The sequence below is a fragment of the Diceros bicornis genome, chromosome 6 (genome assembly GCF_020826845.1).
Source record: "Diceros bicornis minor isolate mBicDic1 chromosome 6, mDicBic1.mat.cur, whole genome shotgun sequence".
Taxonomy (NCBI): Eukaryota; Metazoa; Chordata; class Mammalia; order Perissodactyla; family Rhinocerotidae; genus Diceros; species Diceros bicornis.
The window spans coordinates 14,044,003-14,060,439 of NC_080745.1; the positions used below are offsets into that span (position 1 = coordinate 14,044,003).

Genomic DNA, 16,437 nt, shown 5'->3' on the forward strand with positions numbered 1-16,437 from the left:
TATTTTAGGATAGTGTCATGAACTAGAATCACTGGGTGAGATGGTGTGGATATTTTGGTTCCTGAACTGCCTTACTGAAAGGTTCTAATTAACATGCCCATTAGCAGGGTGGTAAGTGGCCATTTTAGGGCATCCTTGCCAATGTTGGGTGTTTTTAAAATAGAAAACTGATTTAACAGGTGGAAAACATCTCATTGTTGTCTGTCTTTGCCTGTTTAAATTATGAGTGAAGTTGATATTTTGTTGTTTTTCTTTTTCCTTTAAAAGTTCATTAGTTTCTTTTGTAAATTGACTGTTCATGTCCTTTTCTCATTAATCTTTTGGGGTGTTACCGCCTTTTTTTTCTGATTCCTTTATATAGTTTCTTTATATATTAAAGGAAGTAACCTTTTGTCTGTCATATTTGTCAGAAACACTTTTCCAGTTTTTCAATTATGTCTTTTGCCTTATGTGTAACTTTTAATTTTGATATGATTTCAAACTTACAGAAAAAGTATAAGAGGAATACAAAGAATTACCACATATCCTTTACTAAGATTCACCAGTTGTTTATATTTTACCCCATTAGCTTTATCATACACTCTCTATGCATATATATAAATGCATTTTTTTTCTGATTCATTTGAGTCTAAGTTGTATATTTCCTAAGAGCCGGGGCATTTTCTTATATAATCACAGTAAAATTATTTGCCAGGAAATTTAATAATTGATAGAGTATTGTTATCTAATTCACAGTTCACAGTGCATTTTCAACAATTGTCCCTGTAGTGTCCTTTATTGCTCTTCAGTTTCCCCTGTTCAGTTTCCAATCCAGAATCACACCGAGGGAGCTCCAGTGGCACAGTTGGTTAGTGCACGGTACTTGTACAGAATTACGCTGAATTTTTTTTTTGCTCTGCATGCATCATTTTTATTGCCTTTGTCAAGAATTATGTGACCGTGTGCCAAACTAACGCAACCATCTGGAATGGGTGGAGATCACAAACTCTTATCTTTACAGCATGGCCACATGCTGTCTCTATTTGGATGATGTAAAAATACCAAGTTGGTATAGTTAATAAAATGAGCTGTGATATAATTGGTAATTGACAAGTGAAGCTCTCTGAATGAAGACTGTGAGACAGCTGAGTTACCGACCTTGCGGGAAAATGGGATGGTGAATAACAGACAAGGGGAGCTCGTGTTTCTTTAGTTTCCTTTAATCTGGAATAGTTCTTCAATGTGTCTTTGTCATTTTTGACACTGACATTTTTGAAAAGTACAGGCCAGTTATTTTCTAGGATTTCTCTCAATTTGTGCTTGTCTGAAGTTTCCTCATGGTTAGATTCAGATTATGCATTTTAGACAGGGATAACACAAAAGTGATTTTTATTTTTCTCAGTACAACATTTAGGAGCCATCTGATAATAGTTCCAATATTGATGATAACATTGGACACTTGGTTAAGTTGCTACCTGCCAGATTTCTCTACTGCCAAGATAGAATTTTTCCCTTTGAAGTTAATAAGTATTGATCCTATATAAATATCCTGTTCCTCATCAAACTTTCACTCACTGGTTTTAGCATCCAATGATAATTTTCCAGCTCCGTATGTCCTTCTATATTTATTGAGATTCTGCTCTAGAGAAGAGCTTTCCTCCCCCCTCTCCCTCCATTTATTTTTTTGAGTGTTTCATAGATATATTCTTATTTAGTGGCCTGTAATTCATTATTCTAATTATTTTGATACTCAAATTGTCCAAGACTTGGTCCATGTGAACCTTTTCAAGCTGGCTCTCAAGTCCTTTTTATGTCTCCACAATTCTTTGAGCACTTATTTGCTTTCAGGTGCAACAGGATGCTCTGGGCTCCTTTTGGTGCCTCAACCCTTGAATCAACTTTTCTCCGAGGAGCTCTGTTCCTGTTGTGTGCCTACACACACACACACACCTTTGTTTTTACTTATACATCTGTGTATATACATATGTATGTATTAAAAACTGTGATTTCATATGTTACCAATGTTAATCCAACACCATGGGGATACATTCTAGTGTCCCTCCTCATGTGGAATTTTGTCAGATGCTTTTGCATCTTGTTTACACTCATGGTGCAAAGATATTCTACGTTTATTTTTAGGAGTTTTATAGTTTTTATTTTTAGGAGTTTTATACTTTTAGGTTTAGATTTGTGATCCATCTCAAATTATTTTTTGTTTATGGTGAAATAGGAATTGAAGTTCATCTTGTTTTCTATATGGATATCCAGTTGCTCCAGCACCATTTGTTGAAAAGGCTTTCCATTCTCTTTTGAATTGCTTTGGTGCCTCTTTTGAAAATCAATTGATCGTGTAAGTGTGGGTCTCTTGCTGGACACTCTATTCTGATCTATTTGTCTGTCCTTAGGCCAGGACTATACTTTGATGATTACTGTAGCTTCATAAGTCTCAAGGTCAAATACTGTAAGGCCTTCAACTTTATTCCTTTTCAAGATTGTTTTGGCTGTTCTAGATCCTTTGCATTTCCATATAAATTTTAGAATCAAATAGCCAATTTCTATAAAAATACCTAGTAGGAATATGAATGGAATTCTGATTTGGGCAGAATCAACATCTTTACTGTATTGAATCTTCCAAATTTCAAAGAACGTGTATATCTCCATTTATTGAGATATTTAATTTCTTTCAGCAGTGTTTTATAGTTTTCAGTATATGGGACATGTATGTCTTTTGTTAAAATTATTCATAATTACTCTGCTTTTTGACATTAAGATAAGTTTTTAGAGTTTCATTTTCTTTTTGGTGCTAGTTTCTAGAAATACATTTAAATTTTGTATATTGACCTTGCATCCTGTAACCTTGCTAAATTGACTTAGATTAATCTTGCTAAACTGACTTAGATTTCTTAGGAATTCCTTTGTTAGCAATTATGTAGCCTGTGAAAAGAAACATCTTTTCCAATTTTTATGCCTTGTATTTCTTTTCCCTGCCATATTACACTGGCTAGGATATTCTGTATTTTGTTGAGTAGTAGTAGTAAGAGTGGGCATCCTTGCCTTGTTGCCAGTCATAGAGGGAAAATCCTCAGGATTTCATTATTAAATATGTTATTTGCTGTAAGTTTATATGATTGAGGAAATTTCTTTCTGTTTCTAGTGTGCTGAGAGTTTCTTTAAAACCTTGAATGGGTGTTGATTTTTGTCAAGTGCTTTTGTTGTATCTGTTACTATGTTAAATGACATTGACTTTCACATGTTAATCTAATTTTATATTCCTGGGGTAAACCCCACTTGGTTGTGATATATTACTCTTTTTGTGTGTGTGTGTGTGAGGAAGATCAGCCCTGAGCTATCATCCATTGCCAATCCTCCTCTTTTTGCTGAGGAAGATTGGCCCTGGGCTAACATCTGTGCCACCTTCCTCTACTTTATATGGGACACAGCCACAGCATGGCTTGGCAAGCAGTGCCTCGGTGTGCACCCAGGATCCGAACCTGCGAACTCTGGGCCGCCGAAGCAGAGCGCGCGAACTTAACTGCAGCGCCACCAGGCCTGCCCCCTATATTACTCTTTTTTAAGTTACTGATTTTGATTTTTCCATTAGTTTGCCAAGGATGTTTTCATCTGGTTTCAAAAACTATGTTCATGATATGTAGTTTTTCTGTCATTTTTTTTAGGTTTTGCTAATAGGTTTATGCAAAGCATCTAGAATGAATTGGGAGGTGTTTCCTCCTTTATTTTCTTCCTCATATGTTTGATAGAATTCACCAGTGAAACCATATGAGCTTTAAGTTTTCTTTTTGCGAAAGGGTAGGGCAACCAGTTCAATTTATCTAATAGAAATATGGCTATTCCGATTTTTAAAGTTTCATCTTGTGTCAGTTGTGTTTTCCTTATCATTGGTGTTTATATGGTATATCTTTTTCCATCCTCTTACTTTTAACATGTGTCTTTCTATCCAAAGTGTATCTCTTGTAGACACGATATAGTTGGGTCTTGGTTTTTTTTTTTTTTTGGGTCTTGGTTTTTTTGTTTTTGTTTTTTCTTTCTCCCCAGTCTGACAGTCTCTGTGTTTTCATTGGACTGTTTAGTACCTTTATATTTAATATACTTATCAATACACAGTTGATCCTCATTCTTCATGGATTCTATATCTGCAACTTTGCCTGCTTCCTAAAGTTTTTTTGTAACCTGAAAATCAATACTCCTGTGGTGCTCTCGTGGTCATTCACAGACATGCAGAGAGCAGTGAAAAATTTGAGTCATCTGACATGCACACCCCTGGGTGAGGTTGAACAAATCCATACTCTGCTTTCTTGTTTCAGCTCTCATACTGTAAACGTGTCTTTTCTGTGGTCTATTTAGTGCCTTGTTTTTCACATTTTTATACTTTTTTTGTTGATGATTTCACTCTTTAAAATTGCCCCTAAGCATAGTGCTGAGGTGCTGTCTGGTCTTCCTCAGTTCAAGAACACTGTGATGTGCCTTATGGAGAAGATAGGCTTGTTAGATAAACTTTCTTCAGGCATGAGTTATGATGCTATTGGTCATGAGTTCAGTGTTAATTAATCAACAATGTACATTTGCTAAATAAGGTGTCTTTAAACAGAAGCAAACATAAAACAAGGTTATGTATTGATTGGTTGACTAAAGTGTTGTGACCAGAGCCTCGCAGGAACCTAACCCTTTATTTCCCCTAGGAGCAGTGGTTCTGTCTTCATTGAGTGTTCGTGATGACTTTATAGAATATGACTACTGGAAATAATGAGAATTGACTGTAGTTGGGTTTAGATCTCTTTTTTTTTTCTTTTGTTTTTCTGTTACTCTTTTCCTCTATAGGGTTGACTATTTTTTAGTATTCCATTTAACAGCATTTTTTTAGTGGTTGCATTTGCAATTGCAGCATGCATCCTTAACTTATCCCAGTCTATCCTACTCTTAGAGTTAATATTATACACTTCTCATAAAATATAAGAACCTTGAAGCAATATAATTCCACTGATGCCTCATTCATTGTACTATTGTTGTCGTATGTTTTACATATACCTACATTATAAGCCCCAGTGTTATACTTCTTGCATTAAACAACCAGTGTCTTCTAAAAAAATTAAGAGGAGAAAAGGAAAGATAGTTCTTTATATTTACCCACGTATTTACTTTTCTGGTACCCTTCATTCCTTTTTGTAGATCCTAGTTTTTATCAGGTTTCATTTGCTGGAGATGAATTTCCTTAGTTTTTGTTTATCTGAACATCTTTATTTTGCCTCAGTTTTTGAAGGATATTTTTGTTGCATGTGGAATTCTGGGCTGACAGTTTTTTCTTTCAGCATTATAGCTGTTGTTTCATTGTTTTTTTTTGGCTTTTTTTCTGATAAAAAGGCAGCTGTCATTCATATTGTTGTTACTGTTATTGTAATTGTTGTTTCTTCCTAGGTGCTTTCGAAGTTTTTATCTTTATTTTTGGTTTTCAGCAGTTTATGATATGCTCAGGTACAATTCTGTTTATATTGATCCTACTTAGTGTTCGTTGAGTTTCTTGGATTTGTAAATCAGTGTTTTTTTAATCAAATTTGGAAAGTTTTTGGCTGTTGTATCTTCAAATATTTTTTCTGCTCTTGTTTTGCTCTCTTTGCCATCTGTGTCTTCAGTTATATGGACAGGTTTGTGAGAGTTCATTTTTCTCCAATTTTTTTCCTCCATTTTTCAGTTTGGATAATTTCTTTTGGTTTGTCTGCTAGTTCACTGACTCTTCTATCATCTTCAATCTGTTGTTAATATCATCCAGTGAGTTTTTTATTTTAATTTTTATTCTTTTCAGTTCTAGGATTTCCATTTGGTTCTATTTCATAATTTTCATTTCTTGGTTGAGATTTCCACTCATTAAGACCACGTTTTGTCAACTATCTCTCACTTACAGTGGGTAACGGCTGAGATAAGCCTATTTTTTTTGGTAATATTATAGCTGTTCTGGTTCTTTTGATTAATAGCTGGTTGACATGTTTAATCCTTTACTTTCAGCTTCTTGTGTTACTATTCATTGGGTATGTCTTATATAGGTAGTATATAACTGGAGCTGTTTATATTTTATAAAGTAACGTTATAATCTTTTAATTGGCAATTTTAATTCATTTATGTATATTATGATTATTGATATAACCGTGCAGTGCAGTGATACCTGCCATTTTATTTTATGCTGTTTGCACTTTTCTGTGTCTCTTTTTTCTCTTTTCTTGTTTGTTCTCCTTTAAAAAAAGATTTTTGCACTTTTCTTATGGTGTTTTCCCTCTGTATTGATTTGAGAGTTTTTTCATGGTTTATTGTTGAAATATTACCATAGAGTTTTAAGTTAACAAAACTGAAAGTTATCAATATCTTAATTGTCCTCCAAGAAAATGTAAAGACTTTAAAATATTTTAACTCAAATGACCTCTCCTCCCTCATGCCTTTACTTAAACACTTTGGTTTTTCAGATTTCTGTTTTCTCTTTTTTGTTTAAACACATAACTTGCGAACTGTTATTGTTTTTAGCCTGGGAAATATTTGTTTACATTTGCTTGCATGTTTACCAGTACTTGTATATTATTTCTTCTGGCATCTCATATCTCCTTTCTGAGATAGTTTTCCATTTTCTGCAGTATATTCTTTCAAAGTTTTTTTTAGTGAAGGTTTGCTGGTAATAAACTCTCTCTGTTATTGTTTATTTGGAAATGTTTTTATTTCATTTGCATTCTTGAAGTATAGTTTTGCTGGGCATACAATGCTAGATGACAGTTAATGTTTTCTCTGTAGTTTGAAGATGATATCCTACTGTCTTCTGGCTTTTGTTGTGGCTGATGAGAATTCTCTAGCCAAATCTAATTGTAGTAATCTATCCTTTCTCTCTGGTTGTTTTAAAATCTTTGGCTTTATTTTGTAATTTTACTACAATGTGTCTAGGTGTTGAGTTCTTTGTATTTTTGCTACTTGGTATATATTATGTTTCTTGAATCTTGATCCAAGTCTTTCATCTGTTTTTGAAAATTCTCAGCTCTTATCTCTTCAGATATTGTTTCTGTTGTTTGTTGTTTCTGCTGTCTCTCACTCATAGAGACATATTTCTTTGTGTATATGGTAAATTTTGATCATGAGCTTTTTTTTTTCAGATTTAGTCTGGGAAAGTCCAAAGGATGTCAATTGGAGATATTTTCCTCAAGCGACCATTTGAATGTGAATTCTGCTAGGAAGTAGGGAGCACTTTTGTCCTGGATGACGTCATCTACTTTTCAGAGTACCAGTACTTAGTACTCATTACAGGTACATTTTATTCACCTGGCCTTGTGAGTGGGAAGGGGTACTAACAACTTCTTGATTAGTTTATCCATTATCCTCCTGATTCTAACTTTACCTTAAGCCCCCAATCCTTCTGGAACTACCTAATGTTGTCAGTTCCTCAGCCTTTTGCAGGAGTATTACAGTATGAATTAGCTGTCTCATGGCTTCCCCACTGCCAGCTTAGAATTCAGCATTTTGGGGCCTGCTAAATTAGTTACTATTCATAGCCCTGCTCTATTGTCTGGATATACCGCAGTTTATTTATCCACTTACCTCCTGAAGGACATTTTGGTCTCTTCTAAGTTTGGGCAATTATGAATAAAGCTGCTATAAACATCCATGTGTAGGTTTTTGTGTGGCCATAAGTTTTCAATTCATTTGGGTAAATACCAAGGAATGCAATTGCTGGATCATATGGTAAGAGTAAATTTACTTTTGTGAGAAACCTCCAAACTGTCTTCTGATGTGGTTGTACCATTTTGCATTACCACTAGCATTGAATGAGAGTTTTTGTTGCTCCACGTACTCACCAGCATTTGGTGTTGTCAGTGTTCTTGACTTCTGCCATTCTAATAGGTGTGTAGTGGTATCCCATTGTTGTTTTCATTTGTATTTCCCTGGTGACATATGATGTGAAACATCTTTTCCTGTGCTTATTTGCCATCCATATATCTTCTTTGGTGAGGTGTCTGTTAAGGTCTTCGGCCTGTGTTTTAATCAGGTTGGTTGTTTTCTTATTGTTGAGTTGTGTATGTTAGATAATTGTCCATTATCAGATGTGTCTTTTACAAATATTTTCTCCCAGGCTTGTCTTCTCATTCTCCCGATATATTGATTTTTATATTCTGAATTAATTACTGATGATGTCATGAATGAAGACTACCTTCTTCACATACTAGATAGCGCTTCTATGAAATCAATACATTTAAGTAGATAGCTCATTAATGTAATTTCAACTGTCCTGACAGAAATGACATTATGATATGATGATGAAATTAAGCAGCATGGAATTGAAACTATAAGTAATTGAACCAGACTTTGTATTACTAACTCTTGGCAAAATGCTCAAATTAAGCCTGTACTGTCATACTATCTAAAGAGTGAGGGTCTTCTCTAATCTCGTCTAATCAAAGAGTAACTACATATGAACTATTTAAATAAATAAAAGATGAAATTTTTGTTTCCCTTGTTCTAAACATATTCTCTAGTTATTTGTTACCATTTTTGAATGAGCTGGAAAAATGCCCTGCCATCATAGAAATTTGGAATGCTTTCCTGTGTGTGCAGAAGACAGTTTTATCATAAAGAACTAGGAAAGGGACTATGTTACTTTTTTCTTATTCCTTTTTCTCCTTGCCTCATTTCCCTTGCGTATTTAAATATATCTTATCATTGTATGCATTGTGTATAAGGCTTTTTTGATTTTAATGAATAGACTCTCACTTAAGTGTTTTTTAAAAAAAGTGTTAAAGGCCACAAGGAAACTAGAGCGAAGGGCTATCAGGATCTGACATAATTCTAGGGACAGATACGTTTAGTAGCTCATTGCATCTCTTCTGTTCTCTTCGTGTCTGCTTCATTTTTTCCTTGAGCCTAGAAGGCTTCCTCATCCTCTGTGGTATCTTTTCTCTATTTCATATCGTTTGTTCACAGTTCTCAACTCAGCTGACCTTGGCCTTGCTTGTGAATCTTTGAGGATCTTCCCTTACTCCATGTATCCTTTCAGCTTCAATTCCTTTTATTAAGTGCCTAATTCCTAGTATGGATTCTGGCCCCATGTGTCCAGATTCCACATGCCAGCTTACCTAACTAGCCTCTCCCCAGCCAGCATAATGGTTATCCCTGGGGCCTGATCTGTGTGTTGGAGGAAGGAAGGCTCATGTGATCAAACCCTGATTGCCTATGGCCCCTCCCTCAGCTGGGTGCCCTGATGACATGTCTAGCCTGTATCCTTCTAAGCTGTTTAAAATTCTTTTTGGAACCATGAAGAATATAAAAATAAAAGCTCTCTAACCTAGAAAACTAATGATCCTGTTGCAGAAATAAATTTGGCGAATTAAAAATTCCTATCCTGTTTATTCTCATGTGAGAACTGTGGTGAATGTAATGCACACTTGGAATTTTTTTGCTTTTGAGATTTTAGCCAAGGAAGAAATTCAGATTTCCAGTCATATTTATGGAGGTGTTAATCTCAGAGATTTAATGTTCATGTTTATTGAAATATCATTATCCATAAGAGCATCTCCAATTAAATGAAAACAAATTTTTATGTGTTTGAATCAGTAATGCAAGAAATGGCTTTAGGGACTATTTTATTTCTTAAAAATCCTTTATATTGTGTTCTATAATACAAAGTCAAATGAAAAATCATAGCATGTTTGTGGATGGTAGACATTTAACTATCATCTTTATACCACTGTACAATTTGCAAAACACTATCCACATTTGTTATGTAATTCATTCTTTTTAAGAGCCATAAGTTAAAATGCATAAAGGCAAAGGGACATGAGGATCCCTGCTAAATGAGGAAACTATGAAAGGCCTGGGCCAGTCTTCACAGTTCACTGATTCAGAGCACAGACTCTGGGGCTAGCTCGCTGATGCCATCTAGACTAGCCCTCTCCAGCTGAGGGACCTTGAGCACGCCAGTCCACTCTTCTGTGTCTCAGTTTCCCCAGGGATAAAATGGAGATAATTATAGGATCTGTCTCATAGAGTTGTGAGGATTGATATAGTTAGTACCGTAGTCCCCCCTTATCCACAGTTTCACTTTCTGTGCTTTGGTACGTGTGGTCAACCACAGTCCCGAAAATATTAAATGGAAAATTCCAGAAATAAACAATTTGTAAGTTTTAAATTGCTTGCTGTTCTGAGTAGCGTGATCAAATCTTGCGCCCTCCTGCTCCATCCTACCCAGGACATGAATCATCTCTTTGTCCAGCATATCCACATTGTATACACTACCCGTCTATTAGTCACTTAGTAGCCCTCTGGGTTATGACATCGACTGTCATGGTATCGCAATGCTTGTGTTCAAGTAACCCTTATTTTACTTACTAATGGCCCCAAAGCGCAAGAGTAGTGATGCTGGCAATTTGGATATGCCAAAGAGAAGTTGTTGTTGTTAATCTCTTACTGTGCCTAATTTATAAATTAAACTCTATCATAAATTAAACTCTATCATAGGCAAGTATGTATAGGAAAAAACATAGTATATGTAGGGTTTGCATTCACTGGGGATGTTGGAACATATCCCTCCTGGATAAGATGGGGACTACTATATATGTAAAGTGTGTGGAACCAGCCTGTGGCGCAGTACACTCTCTGTTAATGTTTGTTCTGGCACAGGCTCACCAGCAGTGGTGGCAAACCCAGGTCTCAGACTAGGTTCCCTGACTCTGAACCTTGTACTTTTATATTGTGCTGCCTCCAAGGGCCTATTAACTTTATGAGACGTTTACTAACTTCCAATTTCCAGATGATTAGAACAAGGCTAAAGTTATTCATTATTTTCCTAAAATTTAGGTTCTTCCTGAATAACTGAAATTGCCAGGAAATTATTACTTTTTAAACCACACCTTTTGTAAGGTATATTCGCTTGGAATATTTATTTGATTTAAAAAGTCAGGAATTGTCAAAGCACAAATGGGGATTGATTATAAATTCTGTATTAAATTTTACTACATATTTTCTTCCCTTTAGGCATCAAAATGCTCTACTTTATGTAGATTTGATTTCTTCAAAATATAAGTTTTATTTGTGGTACTACATAATTGTAAAAAACAGTCAATATAGCGAAAGTGAAAGTTCCCTTGTGATTCCACCCCCATTTTCTCCCTGGATGCTTTCCAGCGGCACTGTTAATAATTGGGTGTTAGACACACATATACATATGTGTGTTTGTGTGTACACACACACCCGCACACAGCCTGCTGGTGCTGGAGGCTGAACTGAGAGCTTCCACCCCTGTGCCTCTGTTTCCAGTGCAAACGTAGTTGTGTTGACAGGGCAACCGCCGTGGCTGGGCCACCAGGATGGTCATTATCACCCATGCTACTATCAGTTTTGTGGCTAACAGCTGATACTTCCTGTGCTGCTGATTCCTGGAAATTTTGTTGTTATGGAGAGCCTTTTTGAGATGTGTCTAAATCTGTTTACAGTTCCCTTGTTTTAAGCAGCGTAGTGTGAGTGACGGACACCATGTTGTCCTCCAAGCCACTACCCTGTTCCCATGTTCTATGACTTTCTTTGGATTAAACCCGGACTCTTGCTTTAGGGTGAATCGTAACCTCCCCCCTCCCGCCACTGGAGATTTCTTGGTCTTTTTTTGTAAACCAGCCTTTGTCAGGTCTGACCCTGCGAATATCCTCAGTCATGTGCAGAATTTCTCTGTCTTTCCTGGAGTGGTCCCAGTGCAGCTGAGCTGGGAGTTGTGCTTCAGAAGAATAATGTTGTATGAAAGTGATTTTCAGAGGTAGTGATTGACTCAGGATTCATTTTTGTAAGATAGAAATACCAAAGTTAATTAAAACTGTAGTAACAGGCAGAAAAGTATCAGTGATCTTTTTCCTTACATATTTGTTAAATATTTACACCATGGTTGGTGATTGTTACCAAATTTATAGCCAAGTCATTATTATTATTTATTTCTCTTGTGGGCCTGAAGGGGTATTTAACTAAAAGTCTATTCAATGAGGCTTGGCACAGTGCTTTCCTAAGTACACGATGTAAAGCATCTGTTAGATTGGTGCCTTGTACTTATCAATGGTCTTGCCATCCTTGTTGTGGAGGAGCTGGAGGAGTGGTAATGTATCCACGAAAGGACTACTACTTCTGTAAGCAGTGCTGCCTCGTTTGACTTCTCTTAGCTGTGGGCTTGCCTCTTCTGGCCCCTCACTCCCATTCAGAGTGACCCTGAAGCCACATTCCAGCCCTGTACTCTTCTCTGCACAGGAATTCATATGGATCTTCTGACCGTCATACTTCTGACCTCTCCCATTTCCTTTAAGGACTAGTTTTTGTTTTTTTGTTTTTTGTTTTGTTTTTTTTTGGTGAGGAAGATTAGCCCTGAGCTAATATCCGTTGCCAGTCCTCCTCTTTTTCCGGAGGAAGATTGGCCTTGAGCAAACAGCTATGCCCATCTCCCTCTATTTTATATGTGGGACCCCTGCCTCAGCATGGCTTGATAAGTGGTGTGGGGGTCCATGCCCGGGATCCGAACCTGCAAACCCCAGGCTGCCGAAGCAGAGCGTGCAAACTTGACCACTACGCCACCGAGCTAGCCACCTGTTTTTTTGTAAATATGCTATTATTGTGCTAGTGATCCATAAAGTTTATTGTCAGAAGGATTATACTTTAAAAGCTGTTCTGGTAGCTAGAGGGATGTATAGGATAGAATAGGCAATGAGTAGGAAGTATTAAGAATAAGCATCTTTTGTTTAATGGGTATAGAGTTTCAGTTTTCAAAGTTGAAAAAGTTCTGGAGATCTTTTCACAGCACTGTGAAAACTACTGAACTGTACACCTAAAAATGGTTAATTTGATCTGTTATGTGTTTTTTACCACAATAAAAAAAAAAAAGAATAAGCATCGTTTGTGGAATATAGATTTAAAGGTTAAGTACAGGGTTTTGGATTTTTTACCTTATTTTTTTATACTTGGTTCTATTTACTCATTGTTTACCACAAACTGAATCAACAGATTAGCGTTATTGGAAGGTTTACCAGAGCACGGGTGATGTATAGCAAACAGAATTTATTCATTTTAACATTTATTGAGCACCTCCTGTGTAGCAGGCTCTGTGCTTTTATTTTATAGTTTAGAGAAATAAGGGGCATGTGCCCCAGAGGACAGATGAAAGAGTACAAGTATTGCCACTTACACTGAAAGAACTGTAGAATGGGAAAACTGTGTATATCATGAACATGTTATTATTAACTTAAAGCATATAGATGTAAAGTCGTTCATCGAATTTTTAAAACTTAATTAGGAAAAATTGAAAATATATGCAAAAGTAGAGGAATAGTGCAATGAACTGCTCTGTGTCCATCCCCCAGCTGGTGTCCACTCACAGCCTCCTTTGTTTCCTTAATACCCCCCCTCACGCTGCATCTTTGAAGCAAATTCTAGTTATTATATCATTTTATCTAAATATTTCAGTACTTTCACTGAAAGATAAGAGCTGTTTTCTTAAAATTGATCGCAATACCACTATCACCCGGAAGTTATTCCATACCTTTTTTTTGGCAGATGATTTTTTGAATCAGGATCTAAACAAGGTCCATCCACATATTACATTCAGTTACTATGTTTTCTTTTAACATGTAGGTTCCCCTTGTTAGTTATTTTCTTTGTTCTTCAGATGTATTTGCTGAAGAAATCTTGTCATTTATCTTGTGGAGTTGCCCATACTATGAATTTTTGCTGAATGCATCCCAGTGGTGTCATTTAACTTGTTTATCCTCCAGCCTCACCCCATGTCTCCTGTAAACTGAATGTTAATTTTGGAGGTTTGATTTGATTTAGGTTCATTTTTGTTGCAAGAATATTTCATAGAGGGTGGGTTTCCAATAGCACATAATGTCTGATTGTTTTTTTCTTCGTGATATTAGTGGCCACATAATTTGCATAAAGTCATTATTTAATCAAAGGTTTGTAAGATGTTGCTATCCTAATTTCATCATTCCTTCTTCATTTATTAGCTGTAATACTTTTGTAGAGAAGTTTCTCTTTATCAATTATTTGATTACCCGGAGGTACAGTTCATATAGCGAAAACAGGTTAAGTTAGTGATTCTTTGCTGTTATTTATAACTCTTGGAGGGTCCTTAATATCTCCAAAGATGGCCAATGATTTTTTTCTTTATTTTTAAAAATATCATTATGAACACATGAATTTTAACATATTTGATTATTTTCTTTAAGTCCATCACAGTTATTTTTATTGATGAACAAGTTGTCCCTTCTTTGGCCAGTGAGAGCACCCTCAGGTTGGCTCTTGGGTCTTTTTGACATGAACGCCTCTGATGGCTTCTTGCTTTCTGGTGTGACAAGATGTCCAGGCTCATCTTATACATTTCCAAGTGTAGATCTAGGTTTCAGCCTTTTCTTCAATGAGCCCTGGTTCCTTTTAGTGGAAGTTGTGTTTAGAGACCACAGTTAGGATACCACAGGTTGCTCGTTGCTTCTTGGCTTTTTGAGTGGACAGAGCTAGGAAATATGTTGTTTTTAAAAGAAAACACTTCATGAGTTTCATACTGATTTTTCCATTTCAAATTTAGGATAAAGGATTTTATTGAACTTCTTTGATTTCATATTTGTATCTCATGCTAAAAGTCTTGATTCCTAGCAATATTGATACCATACTTATTTATCAGTACTGTTAGTAACAATATGATTACTGAAAATGGTTTAATAATTAAAAAACATTTTTCTCCAATTAATTCTTTTTATTCTTAGGAGAGATTCCTCTAGGGATATATGGTGAACATCTGTTTTTTTTTCTTTTGTGAGGAGATCAGCCCTGTGCTAACATCTGCCAATCCTCTTTTTTGCTGAGGAAGACTGACCCTGGGCTAACATCCATGCCCATCTTCCTCCACTTTATATGGGACACCACCACAGCATGGCTTGCCCAGCAGTGCGTCCGTGCGTGCCCGGGATCTGAACCGGTGAACCCCGGGGCTGCCGCAGCAGAGTGCACGCACTTAACCGCTTGTGCCACCGGGACGGCCTGGTGAACTTGTGTTTTAAGTCATTTGAAATAATTCCTTTTTGCGTGGTTACACCACCGGATTCAATAAATATTTAGGTTTGTTTCATTTTGCTTTTAAATTTTAGAGATTAAAAAGTTTTCTGATTTTTAAATTTTTGTTAATAATTGTGGAAAACATGTACATGTCCCAGAGCCAAGTCTGCAGGACAAGGCAGAATCAAAAAAGGCTAGTTTAGATCCTTGTTCCCTCCATTCTGTTCCTCTCTCCCCCTTACTTCATTTAAAACACATAAGCAAGTGGGCGTGCACGCATGTGCATGCACAAGTACATATTTGTTGCTGCCTCCCAACCCCATCTTAGTTGAATGGTAGCACAATATATATAATTTTCTCTCCTTGCTTTTACTCTTCCTATTATTTCTTGGAGATCACGCAACACAAGTATATAGAGTCATTCTTTGTGCTTTTTTGGCAGCTATATCACATTCCATTGTGTGAGTGTACTGTAGTTTATTCATCCAGTCCTATATTGATAGACATTTAGGTTGTTTTTAGTCTCTTGCTGTTACACATAGTGCTGTAGTAAGTAGTTGGTACATATATATTTTTTTGAAATTTTGCCACCCTTCAAGGGGGTTTTGGTTTTAAGTAGAATAACTTGACTTTAGGAAGCATTCAGATTCAAGGTTACTTCTACTGGTGGATTGTTCTGGTAGTAGTGGGGAATGTGAGAAGCCAATCTTTTGACCTAGGGTAGGAGTCTTCTTTGAGTGTGGGTCCACTGATTAGAGTTCCAGATTATTGTTCTTGTATAAACTATATCCATACAGTAACTTTGATATTTTATAATTTCAGTTTCTTCAAAGTAGATTGAAACTTGAGAAACTTTTGAAGCAATCTGAGCACAGAATTCTAGTGTTTTGGGATTTTTTTTCCTAGTCTTTTGTAGTTGTTTTACTTATAACCAATTTGTCAAAAAATTTTAAGGAAAATAATATGCCTTTATGGATAATTTCCGAAGTAGTCAACTTAGTTTTTATAAAAATAACAACTTTTTCTTTTTGTAGCCACATTTTTACTCATTTGTGATTGGGTAGCATAGTATTAAATTATACAATTGCAGTAACGGGTACAACTGACATAAATGGATTTGGGTATATTAAAAGAAAATTTTCCACAGACAATTTACTGACCTAGTAGGCTTTTATTCAACAATTCATGAATTGGGCAGCATCCAATCTAGCAGATATAAGAGTGCTCTGAACACTGTACAAGGCAGGAGAGATTTTTATAGACCAAAGTGAGCAGGAATAAGGAAATTATACTGGGCATTTGCTGATTAGTTGAAGCAGGGTTACTTTCCATATATGGAGCAGAGGGAAGTCTTGGAGCAAAGGGAAGTCTTGGAGCCAGATAAGGTAACTGCTGATGAGGCAA

General features: G+C 36.1%; 1 protein-coding gene across 5 annotated transcripts in view; it reads left to right on the forward strand.

Moving 5' to 3' along the window:
• Positions 1 to 16,437, forward strand: part of MARCHF8 (membrane associated ring-CH-type finger 8) — a 123,641-nt gene that overhangs the window by 17,599 nt on the left and 89,605 nt on the right. For 3 of the 5 annotated variants that reach the window (XM_058542885.1, XM_058542887.1, XM_058542883.1), the window contains exon 2: positions 7,119 to 7,269. The exons of the other annotated variants lie outside the window; for them this stretch is intronic. The gene's annotated coding sequence lies outside the window, so the exon portion shown is untranslated. The remainder of the gene's footprint in view (positions 1 to 7,118; positions 7,270 to 16,437) is intronic. 5 annotated transcript variants of the gene reach the window in all.